We start from the raw sequence: 15,704 nt of genomic DNA, 5'->3' as shown, positions 1-15,704 counted from the left end.
CCCGCTCATCTCCGCCCCTCTGCTTCTATTGGCCGGCGGCTGTGTGACGTCGCTGTGACGCCGAACGTCCCTCCCCCTTCAGGAAGAGGATATTCGCTGCCCACAGCGAGGTCGCTCAGCAGGTAAGTACGTGTGGTGGGGGTTTCAGCGATTTGCCCGTGACGCACAAACGACGGGGGCGGGTTACGATCGATCGTGAAATCGCACGATCAGTCGACTCGTGTAAAGCAGGCATAAGAGTTTAGGAATTACAGCTCTTTAATATGTAGCTGCCTCTTTTTCAAGGGACCAAAAGTAATTGGATAAATATCTGAGAAGCTCTTTAATGGGCTGCGTGGGCTCATTAATTCATCATTAATAAAGCAGGTAAAAGGTCTGGAGCTAACTTCAGGTGTGGCATTTGCATATGAAAGCTGTTGCTGTGAACCCACAACATGAGTCCAAATTGGCTCTCAATGGAAGAGAAACAGACCATTATTAGACTGAAAAAAAGGAAATCCATATATAATACCAGAAATGGGACGTGTAATCGAATCAACAGTTTGGTACATTCTGCAAAAAAAAAAAAAATGTACTTGTGAGCTTGGGAACTCAAAAAATCCTGGATGTCCACAGAAGACAACAGTGGTGGATGATCGTAGAATCCTTTCCATGGTGAAGGACCCCTTCACAACATTCATCCACATTAAAAACCCTCTCTAAGAAATCTGTGTTTCCCTACCACAAAACTACCACAAAGAGAACATAAAGAGAAAACATTAATGAGTGCAAGTACAAAGGGTACACCACAAGGTGCAAACCAATACTCAACCTTAAATATAGAAAGAGCAGATTTAATTTTGCCCCCACCAAATCTAATGCAGCCAGCCAAGCTTCAGAAAAGCATTCTGTGGACACATGAAACTAAGATCAACCTGCACTAAAATGATGGGAAGAAGAAAGTATGGAGAAGACTTGGAACAGCTCATGATCTAAATCACAGCACATCCTTTGTAACACATAGTGGAGGCAGTGTGATGGCCGGGCATGCATGGCTTCCAATGGCCCTGGGTCACTAGTGTTTATTGACGATGTGCCTGAAGACAGCAACAGCTGGATGAATTCTGAAGTGTACAGGGCGAGACTTTTTGCTCAGATTCAATCAAATGCAACAAGGTTGATTGGATGGCGATTCACAGTACAGATGGATAATGACCCAAAACTTACAGAAAAAGCAACTCAGGGCATTTTTAAAGGCAACAGAAATGCCGTTCTCCTGTGAGTGCTGGCACTCTGCCGGCATTCACAAGAACTTCTTCATTACAGTGACAGAGGTTATCAGTTGACCCCTGGATGTCATAAAAACCCATTAGTGTCCCGAGATCACGTCACAGGGCTGCTGATGGTGGCAGGGAGCGACGCAAACCCCGCCGGAGCACATTACATTGTGCTGTCAAAGCGTGACAGCGGAATTTACTGTGTATCTTCAGTCTGCAGCCCATACTGGAACGTGACTAGTATGGGCTGTATGTGAACTATATCAGGGACGTCATTTTATCTCTTTCTTGGAGAACTTCTTTAAGTTTCTTAAAGTAAGCACTGAGACATGCTTAAATAAATTTTGAAGATGAGAATACTTTTGTCTGATTACATTAAAACATGTGTCTTTATCTTTTTGATTTAAAAACAATTTTTCTGACCTGTATTTGCTGCGTTTTTTGGGGAATAAAACTAACTTTATTAAATATGTGCTATGGACATGATCCGAGCCAAACAAAAAAAGCAGTATACCTGCGTTTTTGAATGCAGCACTTTTACTGCGAAAGGAGCAGGTTTGGGCTGCTGAATAAAACACTGCAAAAACTTTATGTGAACATCGCCTAAAAGCTCCAATAATGTATAGTGTGTATTGTGAAATAGGAAAAAGGTTTTGGTACTGTGTTAGCCAGTTGAAAAATGATTTTATTTTTAGTTAGCCATTAAAAGGTATCACAACTACAAAATTTTAATTTTGTTTCTCTCACTGAGAGCAATCAATCATTGTGAAATAGGGTAACAGATGCTCCTTCATAGAGAGAAAAGTCATATCCCTCACATACTAGCTACTTAAAAAGCTACTGTTTCTTGTCCTGGAGATCTGGCACATTAAGTGCATAGTTTGAATAGATAAATTATTTCAGAAGACCCTTTCTAATACTTCATCTCTTCTTCTGTGGCATTACAGAGCAATTGGACACTTCTAGATTAAAGATGATAGACACCCTGCATCAAGGCACATTATCAGCTTAAAGAAATCGTTGCGTTGTTAATAGACCACCAATTGGTAGATATTTATGGATTGGTAGTAACCTGTTTATACAGGCAGACTGTGCTTCATATGCGCACAAAACACAGATTGTACAGTAAATTTAGGGTTTTTTTTCTCGGCACCGCAATACCTCTTTACACTGGACCATGCACAGCCAAAATGATTTTTATGTAATATAACAGTATACTCTGCACATTGTCAAAAGTGGCTTGGTGGAGCTACCCACAGTGGCTTTTGTAAAACTCATAATACATCGTCTTTTCACAATGATTTGTGACATTCATCTGTGATGTAGATTTTCTTCCTACTGCCACCTCAGCTACTTTCTCCTAAGTGCAGACAAAAAAAAAAAAAAAAAAAAGAAACAGGAGGAAAATATTATTCATTCTGCTGTTATTTGACACTGATATTGGTCTTAAAAAATAATCCAAATATCTATGGTCTTTCCTTTATATTTAAAGTGAACTTGACAGCTGATTCATACTGCCTGAACCACAGGCAGCATGCATCAGAAACTAGTTGTGTTATACTTTGAAAAGACATCCGGGGACCATGCTCCTCGAATGTTTCTCCCTACCTCACTCCACTACACTGACTGGTCCTTCCTTATACATAGGAAGAGGCTAGTGGTCTAGGGGAGCTGAACAAGAAGAAGAAGACGCTACACAGGCTCTTAGACCTGTCATTAGAGATGCATAGTTACTGGCCAGGTTTCATAGTAGGTTCTTTCTGAAACGCTGTAGTATTTCAGTGTAAAACATATTACACAACTAGTGTCCTGTTCATGCTGAAGGATGAATCAGTAGTCCGGTTCACTTCAAAGGAGCTGCCAACTACCTGCCGGTAACTTCTTAGCCCTAAAAAAAATACCAGTCTCGGGTAACCCCTTTATGTTATCTGAGACTTTGTTTTTTTTTTCTTATGTGGCTAAGATGTTATGGACAGAGAGTTGATAACTACCTCCCTGTTCTGCCCTGTGACCATCTCTTTAATGTCAGAGTGGTCCCTGATCAATGCTGGCAGCAATTCTCCTGCTGAATGTGAGGTCAAGTCTGAAGAGCTGATCCTTCTCTTTTGTTATGCTCTGTCAATAGGGGAGTCGCTGCTGATATCATGTAGTGACACCGCATTGACAGCAAAGTAGAAGAGAAAGAGCTGCCCTTTGATGTGAGGTCAAAAGAAGCAAGAGAATTTCCGCCTGAGCTGGGAGAGATTGTCGTAGAACAACACAGGCAAGTAGTTAGCAACTAGTTCTTATCCCCATGGCCAGAAAACCCATTTAAGGGCTCATGCGCACGTAACTGATAAATATTCTGCAGCGATTTGACAGCACATGTGCACATCAAATCGTTGCAGAAACACTGCATAATAGTTGCAGTTTTTTTGTTAAAAAAGCTGATTTCATGCGCTCGGGATGCTGCATCCACCATAGATAGAGTGGTAGCTGCATCCATAGCGCATGGAATAATTGACATGCTCATTTTATGAATGCATGGATTTGGGTCAAAATTTTAGCACCCAAATCGCTGCGTTCATAAAAGCAACGTGCGCACGTCTCATGCACAATCTTCATAGATTGTGCAGGGGACGCAGGACGCATGCATTTACGCTGCAGTGCAATACGCAGCGTAAATGCATGCAATTACGCAACGTGCGCACGAGCACTCAGTCATGGCAAGATTTTGAATTCATGACCTACGTCACACATACTTGGCATTTACAAAGGGTTTTTGAACACATTGCATATGACTTGTCCACAGAATAGGTAAAGTGTATGAATGATAGGAAACCCATGGTCTGATTTGTGCAGTATAGTCATTCAGTGAGGAGAGGTTTGATTTCAGTGGTGGTCGATTATGTGCTCTGACACTATTAGAAATTATGAGACACAGCAGCGAACAGCACTTGGCAATTTATAGAAAATCAGTAGTTCCGTATTATTATTCAGACTTTATATAGTAAAACGTGAAATGCATATAAAAACAATAGCCTGTACTATACTACTGAAGTTATGCATAGATATAAGGGTATGTTCACACATTGCAGATTTTCCTTGGTGCATCTGTTGCTTATGTGCACATTTTGCTGCAGTTTCTGTTGCAGATTGGCAGCATTTTTCACCTTTGTGCAGAATTCAATGCGGATTAAAATGCCAAATATTTGACGCTGCAGATTTTAAGTTTGATCAATTTTTGTGGAAACATTTTCAGCAAAATGTAGATGAGATTTATTGAAATGTAATGTAATGTAATGAGCTGGTATCATATACTGCAGATTTTCCACATGCAAATCTGTATGGAATGTCAGCCGCACATACGGAACGTGTGAACGTACCCTTAATTTATCAAAATTCACTTTGCCGGTATTTTTACACAATTTTCCTATTAAGAGACAGTAGTTCTATAATAACAAACAATAAAAGCCACAACCTTCATTGTCTCAACGTCTAAATACAGCTCCATAAGTGGAAATTCTTACAATATTAATGTGCAAAAGTTTTAGGCAAGTGTGGGGGGAAAAAACGCTGCAAAATTAGAATGTTTTCAAAAATTGGACATGTCCATAGTTTATTGTTATCGATTATCAAAATCCAAAGTGAAATGAACAAAAGAGAAATCTAAATCAAAACTTGCTGTGACTGCCCTTTTCCTTTAAAACAGCATCAATTTTTCTGGGTACACTTGCACAAAGTCAAGAATTTTAGGATTCTAGTCAAATGTATGAGTAGCCAATTATAGCAAACAAGTAATATTGATCATCATTTTCATGCATAGGTTGAAAGGCAGTCATTAACGGAAAGATATATAACCGAGCAGGAGGCTTAAAACTGGGTGAGGAACAGCCAAACTCCTAAAAAGCTGACGTTGTGGAAGACAATATTGTGTCACAGTTCATACAATAATGGAAAACCTACAAGACACAGGGTAGTTATACTGCATCAGCGAGGTCTCTACCAAGCAAGGAATTCAAAGAAGACTGCGGTGTCAAGATGTGCTGTACAAGTTATTTTGAAGAACTGAGAAATGGGCAGCGTTGAGGACTGTAGACACAGTGGTTGGCCAAGAGAACAGTATAGCAGATGAAAGACCCATCATGCTTTCTTCCCTTCGAAATTGGGAAGATGCCCAGCAGTGCCATTAGCTCAGAACTGACAGTAACTAATGGGTATCATCTACTGTTCGGAGAAATCTGACCAGAAGTGAGGACAAAAAGCCATACTGTCAATAAGAAACAAGGTCAAGTGACTCAACTCTGCACAAAAACATAGGAACTGGGCTGCAAAAAATGGCAACAGGTGATGAGCCAAAAAAGAGAAATATTTGTTTTTGAAGGCAGTGTTTGCCAAAGGAAGGAGAGCCATATAATAATAAGTGACTGTAGAAACAGTGAAGCATGGTGAAGGTTCCTTGCAAGCTTGAGTCTGTATTACAGCAAATAGAGTTGTGGAATTGGTCAGAATCAACTGTGTCCTCAATGCTGAGAAATACAGGCAGAAATTTATATTTCATGCAGTACCATTAGGGAGATATCCAATTTGGCTCCATGATTATTCTTCAGCAGAACAACGACCCCCATACATAAAATGTCATTAAAGGGAACCTGTCACCAGATTTTTCCCTATTAAACTAAAAGTATCACCTTCTGCAGCTCCTGGGCTGCATTCTATGAAGGTGCACCTTGGCCCTGACTCCCCTTCCAGACCCCAAAAATAACTTCATAAAACCTGGCCGTTGGGTATGCTAATTACCTGTGTTGGCCAGATGGGCAGGCTCATTTTCTGCTCCTTTCCCCCCTCCTGCCGCTGATCGCTGTCCTCTTTTCTTGATCACGGACAGAGCAGAAAACATAGCTGCCCTCGCTGCCGCCTGCGTATTTAGCTCACCGGCGTGAGCGAGGGCAGCTATGTTTTCTGCTCTGCCTGCGATATGGCAGAGCGAACTGCGCCTGCACGAGCCAACATAGCTGCACAGGCGCGAGATTTGAAAATGCGACGATGATGATGACTGAGTCGTCATCACGTCAATCAAGAAAGGAAGACTGCGATCAGCGGCAGGAGGAAAGACAGGAGCAGAAAATGAACCCGCCCATCTGGCCAACACAGGTAATTCGCATACCTAACAGCCAGGTTTTATAAAGTTATTTTTGGGGTCTGGAAGGGGAGTCAGGGTCAAGGTGCACCTTCATAGAATGCAGCTCAGGAGCTGCAGAAGGTGATACTTTTAGTTTAATAGGGAAAAATCTGGTGACAGGTTCGCTTTAAGAAGGGTAAAGAAAAAAGTGAGCCCTGGCAGTGATGATCCGTCCCCCGCAGAGCCCTGATTTCAACATTATTGATTGTGTCTGGGATTACATGGAGACACAGATTATCTCAAGCCTCATACACAGAAAATTTGGGGTTAGTTCTCCAAGATGTTTGGAACAACCTTCATGCCGAGTTCCTTCAAAAACTATATGCATTAGTACCTGGAAGAATTGATGTTGTTTTGAAAGCAAAAGGTGGTCACACCAAATATTTATGTCATTTAGGTTTCTCTTTTGTTCATTCACTTTGCACTTTATTTTTTTATCAATAAGCAAACTATTAATACTTCTGTTTTTGAATGCATTCTTACTTTGCAGAATTTTTTGCACACACACATTAGTCGGTTAAGTTTTATCTGCTAAGAATATTGAATAGATAAGCTGAATTGTAATAAACTTAATAATAATTTTTCCTTGTCTTTGTTGCACAGGTCACCATGCCCTACGATGATCACCTACTTCCTACAAGAAAGCAATCCAAGTCAGTTTTGGTGACGATAACATTGACTTCATCTAACTATACTCTGCACCTGGAGCCCAACCCCTTGCTTGTGCAATAGGAGGAAAAAATATTGGCTTTGGCCGAAGATTTTGTGGTTTCCATTTTATATATATATATTTTTTTTAGCTTAGATGCTGTGTTTGACACCCAGCTAGTTTCAAGTATATTTAGCAAAAGACAAAACAATTGCTCCTTATTTATTACAATATTTAAACAAAAGAAAGGATAGGTTGCACAGTATTTTTGCTTTCATGCATTTACCGTGGACAAAGAGGATCACACTAAAATGAATGAAAACAATTATGCAACAAAGCATTAGTGGTTTACCTTTTTTTTTTGTTTTACGTTTTTCTGTCTTGTACATATGTAAAGCAATTTTATATAAGCGGATGAAACACTGTAATTCTGCTATATGCTGGTTTGAGTGTAAATCACCACTGCTGTGCTGTAAACGGGCTGTCAATCACTGGATGGTAGTGATTATATTGATTCAAAGGGAACCTCCCAGCAAATGTTACATATGGAAGTAGTGATATAGCTATATAGGCAATTGCCTCCCCGATAAAAATTATACCTTTTATGTAGAGATCTGATAAGCCAGTCATGAAATACCTAGTGTAGCCTTCATAAGTAAAGCAGGCTGTAAGTGCACTGGGGCGTGTCATTGCACTCTGATAGCGTCTTCCAAGTGCATTGACATGCCCACAGTGCACTTCCAGACCAATTTACATGTGGCTTCAAAGCTAAGTATATCTCATGATTGGCGCACAATCACAGGTATCCTTTTTAAGGGACTGTGAAACCAGTCATACCACTGCTTTTATATGTAAAAATATGCTGACAGGTTGCCTTTAAGCTGTACTAATGTACCATAACTTACTGTGATCCTTTATTCTGTTGCTGTATCAACACAGATTATGTGTGCAAAACTTCACCTATGTTTATCGTTTTTTGTTGTTTTTTTTTTCTTTTAAAATATTGGAACACTATCTGTTGTAACAGTTACCATTGTACTCAATCAGAAAATGGATATCAGTATTTTGGCAGTGACAGGAGCTTTTGTGCTGGGCTGACATACTGCAATTCTTATCCTTTGGATCCACTCCTCCAGATGTAGCCCAGGTTCTCAATACTGCTGGTACATTAATAATGTTAAGCGTTTTTGCAGAAACTGACAAGTGTTTTAGTTGTATGTCAAGTATCTTACTTTAAAGAGACAGAAACATGTTCGTATAGTCAATCCAAATGGTCCATATTCAACAAACTGTACAAGAAAGTGTTTTTTTGCCACTTATTGGCACCCCCCCCAACAAAACCAGCATATATAAAAAAGATGTTACAAGGCTTTCCTCACACAAACTTTTTTTTATCAGTTTTTGATGTGTGTTATCCCCCTTTTTTCACCTATAAGTAATATATAATCATATACTGTGCTTTGTAGAAAGAAAACAGTAAAAACAAAAAAAAAAAAAGAAAACAAAACCATGCACCCTAGCCAAAACAGCTAACACCTGGTGACCTATTTCCTAAAAAAAAATACCACTGTGTTAAGGTGCCCTAAGGATAAGTTCACACAATAGTGTATAATCCACAAATAACCATAATGCAGTCTGCAAGGAAAATATGTGGAGTTGTGACCAAATCTGAAGCAGATATTTTCATCAAGATGTGAACATGGCTTCATGCCGATTTCATACATGCAGTTGGTGAAACCAAACCCAGAGTAAATCTGAAAAACGGGAAATATATACAGGAAAACTGATGCATTTTTTACTTAAAGGGAATCGGTCACCAGGTTTTTGCCATCTAATCTGAAAGCAGTATAATGTAGCTATAGAGACCCTGATTCTTCCGATGTGTCACTTACTGGGCTGCTTAGTGTAGGTTTGATAAAATCCCTGTTTAATCAGCAGGAGATTATCATTACAGGACTACTTGGCGTGCTGCAGGTAGTCCAGAATATTCATAAGCTCCGTATAACTGCTAGATCTGCAGCAGAGAAAGCATTGATGTTATCAAAATGACAGCAAACAGCTCTGTAAGTGACACATCGCTGGAATCAGGGTCTCTGTCTTTACATTATGCTGCTCTCAGATGAGGGAGTAAAACCCTGGTGACAGATTCCCTTTAAGAAAATGCATTTGGGAACCCAGCCTTACTAAACACATCTTCCACTCCATTGCTGCGCCAATTTTCATATATTTTTCTCTCCCTAATTTTCTTTACAATATCAAGGTGTTTATAATTTTATATTACTTGTGGTAGATTTTATCAGGAGCTTGTAGCCCAGAGATGCAATATTTAATGTCAATGTTGTATTAATGACCATGACATCGTTTTTTTGTGTATAATATAGTATATGCGTTGTCTAAGGCAAGGTGCAGATCACATCTGTGTACAACATGTTAATGCCTCCATCAGGGCCTTCAGTCAGAAATCCATGAAAAATGGGATTGAGACGTACCCTTGAGGGAGCTGATGGCTTTAGTTAGTTAAAAGGAGCCCAAATTTTTATTCAGAATTCGAGTATGTCCCGCTAACAGAAAAAAACACTGCCTGAGAACCGATCAAGTGGAGACCAAAGTTTCATTTTTTTTGCACTCCCTTTGCCTAATTGAAGTCAATGGAGCCTCTGAAACCTGTTTTTCCAGGAATTCAGAAGAGATCCCCGGACAGGGCGATGGCAGATGTGAGCCTTATGGATAGAATTTAAAAGACTAAAATGTGTACAGACGTGATAAATGGAATGGGCGATTATTCTAACCTTTCCCACAACTTGTAGTTTTCCTAACCAACCTGGACCCCGAAGGGTATGAACACATGATTGTTGGGCACAAGTGTTCATCTATTGCTAACTAAAACTAGCCCCAATAGTCATTTATTATTTACATCTACTGATTCCAGATACTTGATTTAAATTGTACCTTCTGTCATTTTATGTAAAATGTCAAGGAATGGCAAAGACCAAGAGGAAGTGATTGGAAAATAGGGCAGCCATAAAGAATTTTAACCAAATAACACTTCATAACAGATATATCCACTATGTAGCTGGCCACGGTTGGTAGTGCGGGCTCAGTAGCCGAGCACGCTCCAAACGAGGCTACTGTTGTTAATCCATTAAATGCTGCTGTCAGTCATGGATAACAGCACTTAAGCAGTGCAATCCTGTCCAGATGTCTGTTTTAGGAGTCCTTTTGTCCCCTGCAAACATTAATGGGGTATTCATAGGTTGCCATTATAGCCAAAGCTGTGATGTTGGTGCTCCTATACACCAGAGACCGTGATTATGACTGTACACTAATGTATAAATCATATAGTCCTATTACACCATTAGTATATACTAATGGTAATTGTGATTATGTCCTGAAGAAGGCGAGGGTTCTCACTGAAACGCGTTAACTAATAAATCACTTGGAAATCAATCTGGTTGGTCCCTCCACACGGTAGCGTGGCATAATCCCCATTGTTCTCCGACTTCTATATAGGACTATATACTGTAATACTCACAAGTTGAAGTATGCTATGGGAACTAAAAAAAAAAGTAAAATACATTTTAAAAAATGTTATTTATTTTCCCGTTTCTACCCAGTTAAAATAATTTGTTTCTAAATATACATAGGTATTTGGCATTGCCGCAACCATAAATCTCAGAATAAAAAAACCAAACTGTTTACCTTTAATGGTATAAGTCAAAGGAAAAAAGTCAAAACAACAAAATTGATGTTTTTTGGTCACTGCACCTCTGACTATCAAAACATTAGTTTTTATCCCAAAATGGTACTGTTACGTACTTTACCAATCAGTGTGCAGTAAATGCTCACACAGCCCCAACTGAAAACCTAAAAGGTTATGGTTCTGTGGAAAACGGTGACACAAACCAAATTGTTGGTTTTTTTTTAAGTTCAGAATTGTTTTAAGTTACTAAAAATATTATTACTATTATTATCTCCCTAGCAATTTTTTTTTGTCTAAGTTTTCAGAAGGTTATTTGGTAAAGGGGTGTCTTTCAAAACAAACTTGACCTGCAAACAACGAACCCTCATATAGCTATGCTGATGGAAACTGAAAAAAGTAATGGCATTTTGATAAAAGGGTAGGAAAAAAATTAAAAATGTCTGCCTCATTAAAGGAAAGGTGTCGTCCAAAAAAAAATAAATTCTATAACTGAAAAAATGTAAAATATTAATGTTTTAATGTTTTGTTTAAATATTTTGTTTTTAATTGAGCAAAATATTAAAAAAATTAAAGTTTGATATTTTCCACTATTAAACTCTACAACTGTAGAACTAGCTCACAAATTTACAACTGCAGTAAAAGTGGGTGGAATCTGCTCTTCCGTGTGTGAGGTCACCACCCCCCCTCCCAATCTCTGTGTTTCCAAAAAGATAAGGGAAGATGAAGTTTAGGATCACAGTGCAGAGCCATTTTGATGGTGACCGCAAAGTGATCCTAATATGTCTAAAGTGTCACCAAGGACAGCTTCATAGTGCTCCACACATAGCGATCTGCACGCCCCGGTCCAGCAATACCCGCCCGCCCGCAATGCTCTGCTGCAATTCATGCCCGCAATGCTCTGCCACAATGCACACCCCCTAATGCTCTGCCCCCACACACCACCTAATGCTCTGCCGCACGCCCCCCAGTGCTCTGCTGCACGCACGCCCCCAATGCTCTGCCGCACGCACGCCCCCCCAATGCTCTACCGTACGCACGCCCCCCAATGCTCTACCGCACGCACGCCCCCCAATGCTCTGCCGCACGCATGCCCCCCCCCAATGCTCTGCTGCACGCCCGCCCATGTATATTGCTCCCCAGTATACTGCGCTCCGCTGAGCTGAGGCCTGAGGTGAGCACATGAGAGCAAGGTGAGTGGCGGCGGAGAGGGTAGCAGCGGGGGGAGGGGAGAGGAGCAGCGGCAGGGGGGGACAGAGGGTAGCAGTAGCGGCGGGGGGGGTTGGGTAGGGGCAGTGGGCCGACGCCGGTACTCACACATCCCGGCAGGTGACAGGGGGAAAGTGCAGCACACAGAATACGCTGTGAGCTCCACAAAGATGGCGCCGATCTCCTCCCTCTGCTATGATCTGGACAGCCCAGGGGCAGGGGGGACAGTCTATCCATATAAGAATTATCCTATAGATTTGGTGTATTCACTACCTATTGCAGTAAACCTACCTTTTGGATATGGTTTTATTTAAAAGCAGCTAAGTGGACGCCTGATACTATAAATTATGCAGAGCAGAATGGGGTTTCCATTAATCCATGCACATTATGCAGAAACAAGCCCATTAATAAAACGTGTATATAACAGATTTTTAGCTTTATTTATATATTACGACATAACTGAAGAGAAAGGGTCTAACAGCTGAGACCTCCACTATCCCTAAATTAAACGTAGTCGCCGCATTACCTATACAGTTTGCCACATTCAAACAAACACCATGCTATAGGACTGCAACGCAGTGTTCTTCCATTTTTACTAGTCCCTTGGCCACTTAGGTCCAGGAATATGTAGAGTGTAATATCTTAGCAATGTGTCATCATTTATATTCATGGCCACCTTCCCTTTATAACAAGACTGTACAACTTTTATTTAATGTGATAGAGTAGTCGACACTACCTTCATTTCCTCAGCTGAGACACAGAGTATTTAGCCAATGGTGCTCGGTATCGGAGTTTAGTGAACAAGCATAATCTTCAACCCAAATAATGGGAAGATGTAGCGCTCACCAGATGTATCTTTAGGTAGTAAAAATCGCTATTCGGTGAATTTACAAAATTGGGTGAAAGGAAATGCAGAATATCATCTAAAGTGATGTTACTGCCTAAAGATCCAGCTGCTGAGTGTCATATCTAATAGAGATGAGCGAACCCGAAGTTCGGTGTTCATACCGAACACAGACTTTACCACAAAAACATAGCTCGGGTTCGGAATTCGGGTGCTTTTCATTTGCTGACCACTCGCATGAGCATCGCTATGCCTTGTGCTCAGCCCAGTGTGAGCCACTGGCAGTGTTTGAACCGCTCACACTGGGGATAATAACATGATCAGATGTAGTTTACACAAAACAAAAAAATATGGAAAAACCCTACAGTCAGAAGTGATCTGTTTATGGCTGGCAGCATGTGGGCAGAGACCCGAACTGCCCAATCAATGACTTCCAATGGGGTTCAGGTCAAGACCAGGTCCCAAACCAAACTTTATCTAAAGTACGGCTGCACCCGCTGAACCGAACTTCCATGGGTCCGCCCATCTCTAGTATTTAGTATATCTCGGAAAAACAAAACCTAGAATCTCAGTGTGCTATAGGTAACACAGACCAATCACACTAGTCTGAGCTTAGTGTACATTTTTACAGACTCCATTCTTCTCATACAACTGAATCTACTGTAAAGTATTAACTACTTTGGGCTAAACCACTTGGATTCCAGATTAATCGCAGGCTTTGTGCAATTTAAGATTTACTGATCTGTATGTTTTGGGGAAACCCCTTCAACAGAAGACTATGCTGTATTCCACTTTACAGTGGTTGCCCTTTTGGCATATAGTCTTAAAGATACTTCGTGCATATGTGTCGGGAGCTTTCCTTTGTATGCATACACCAAACAGAAGGGAAAAACATAACGTGAACATACTTTTATGTGGACGGATTGTAGAAAACTCTTTGGCACAGGAAAGTCATGCTGGTGCGTTTAACTCACCATGACTTGTGTACAATGCAAACATTGGGACAATTTTATGAAATCATCCAAAACGGTCTTTCTTGCCCATCGCCACCATTGAGTGTGCAGCTTTTATTTTTCAGGAACACTATAAGGAATTAAATTGGATTCCTATACCTACAAAAAAAAAACATTTTTCCTTTAGTCCGTTTCATTAATCTTCGCATTGTAGCAAGCTGAAATAATTGTTAATCTTTCGATTTGGATGTGACAAAACTAAGCTAATTTGAACTTCACCTTCTACAGTGGTACGTCATACAAAATAGCTAGCCTGCTTGTTTTTTTTTCTATGGAGAAGTATGTTTCTGGGGTTATGATACTGATACACATGATTTCCTCTGTACATTTTCAGCACTATTAAAGCTATTACTGTATGTACTTCAATAGAAAAGTCTTCACTAAATGTCTCACCAGACCAGACCGTTAATTTACATTGCTGAGAAGTTGTAACTGTGTCTTTAGTTGATTCTTTGGTCTAGGTCTGATTTCTATGTGCTGTCTGTTCATACCGTTGCTTCTTGTGCGTCATTTTACACTGATTTACTGTGTGGTATCAAGAGAGATGCGTCGTTTCGAGATGGTTTAAATCATTTGGACTAATCTCTAGCCAAAGTAATTATGTAATAAAAGTTGTATTTAATATGCTGACAAGCAAAACAAATTAAATCTCTTTAGTTTGGAAATAACAAAATTGTGTGAAAAAGAATGTTCTTTTGTTGTGGCATAAATTACATTGTGTAATCAAAATGGTATATTAAAGAATGATATATTTGTGGAAGGGAAAAAAAAAGAGATCATATTTAGTGATGACTGAGCACTACCGTGCTCGGTACTCGTAACTATTGATGAGCGGGCACTACCATGCTCGGGTGCTCAGTACTCGTAACTAGTGATGAGCGGGCACTACCATGCTCGGGTGCTCAGTACTCGTAACTAGTGATGAGCGGGCACTACCATACTCGGGTGCTCAGTACTCGTAACTAGTGATGAGCGGGCACTACCATGCTCGGGTGCCCAGTACTCGTAACTAGTGATGAGCAAGCAATACCATGCTTGGGTGATCGGTACTCGAAACTAGTGATGAGTGGGCACTACCATGCTTGGGTGATCGGTACTCATAACTAGTGATGAGCGGGCACTACCATGCTCGGTTGCTCTGTACTGGTAACTAGTGATGAGCAAGCAATACCATGCTTGGGTGATCGGTACTCGAAACTAGTGATGAGCGGGCACTACCATGCTTGGGTGATCGGTACTCAAAACCAGCAGGTCGGATGCTCAGACGGGCATCAGTCGACTATAGAATATAAGGGAAGTCAATGGGGAACTCTAGCATTCTTTCAGCACATCATCCAGAAAAATGCTCGAGTTCCTCATTGCCTTCCATTATACTCGGTACATGAATTGCACCCATCTGAGCGTCCGACCTGCTCATTTCGAGTACCGTGCACCCGAGCATGGTAGTGCTCTCTCATCACTAGTTATATTATAAGGTTAGTAAAGAGCAATCACTTCCTGTGATCCCTCATTCGGACATCTGTTTTTCACAGACAGAACACGTCATATTGTATGGTGTCAGTCAGTGTCGATGCAGTTACGTCCACCAATCACTATCTACTGAGCGGTGACTGAAACGGCGCCAGTGCCGTCCGTATGACTGGAAGCCTGATGCTGCCAGGAGGAATGAAGGTAATTTCCTCCCAGCATCGGAGTCCTAGTGTGGCGGCCGCACTGCATCAGAATGCTATTAACCTGCAGATTAACCCTATATCTGCAGGTTAACAGATTTTTTTTACCTGACAGTTTCCCTTTAACTGTAATAGGAAGGAGGATCTTTATAATTTTTATTATTTTTGCATATGAGAAGATCACTGCTGGTAAAATTGATGCACT

General features: G+C 40.6%; 1 protein-coding gene across 5 annotated transcripts in view; it reads left to right on the top strand.

Moving 5' to 3' along the window:
• The window catches only part of DPF3 (double PHD fingers 3), a 235,017-nt gene that overhangs the window by 203,546 nt on the left and 15,767 nt on the right, over positions 1-15,704 (top strand). The window contains exon 11 of one of the 5 annotated variants that reach the window (XM_075330133.1): positions 7,021-9,860. The exons of the other annotated variants lie outside the window; for them this stretch is intronic. The gene's annotated coding sequence lies outside the window, so the exon portion shown is untranslated. Of the gene's footprint in view, positions 1-7,020; positions 9,861-15,704 lie in introns of those variants that run through there. 5 annotated transcript variants of the gene reach the window in all.

This window comes from Anomaloglossus baeobatrachus, chromosome 12 (genome assembly GCF_048569485.1).
Source record: "Anomaloglossus baeobatrachus isolate aAnoBae1 chromosome 12, aAnoBae1.hap1, whole genome shotgun sequence".
NCBI lineage: Eukaryota > Metazoa > Chordata > Amphibia > Anura > Aromobatidae > Anomaloglossus > Anomaloglossus baeobatrachus.
The sequence above is the reverse complement of the archived record's forward strand: the minus strand, read 5'-3'. Positions and strand labels throughout refer to the sequence as shown.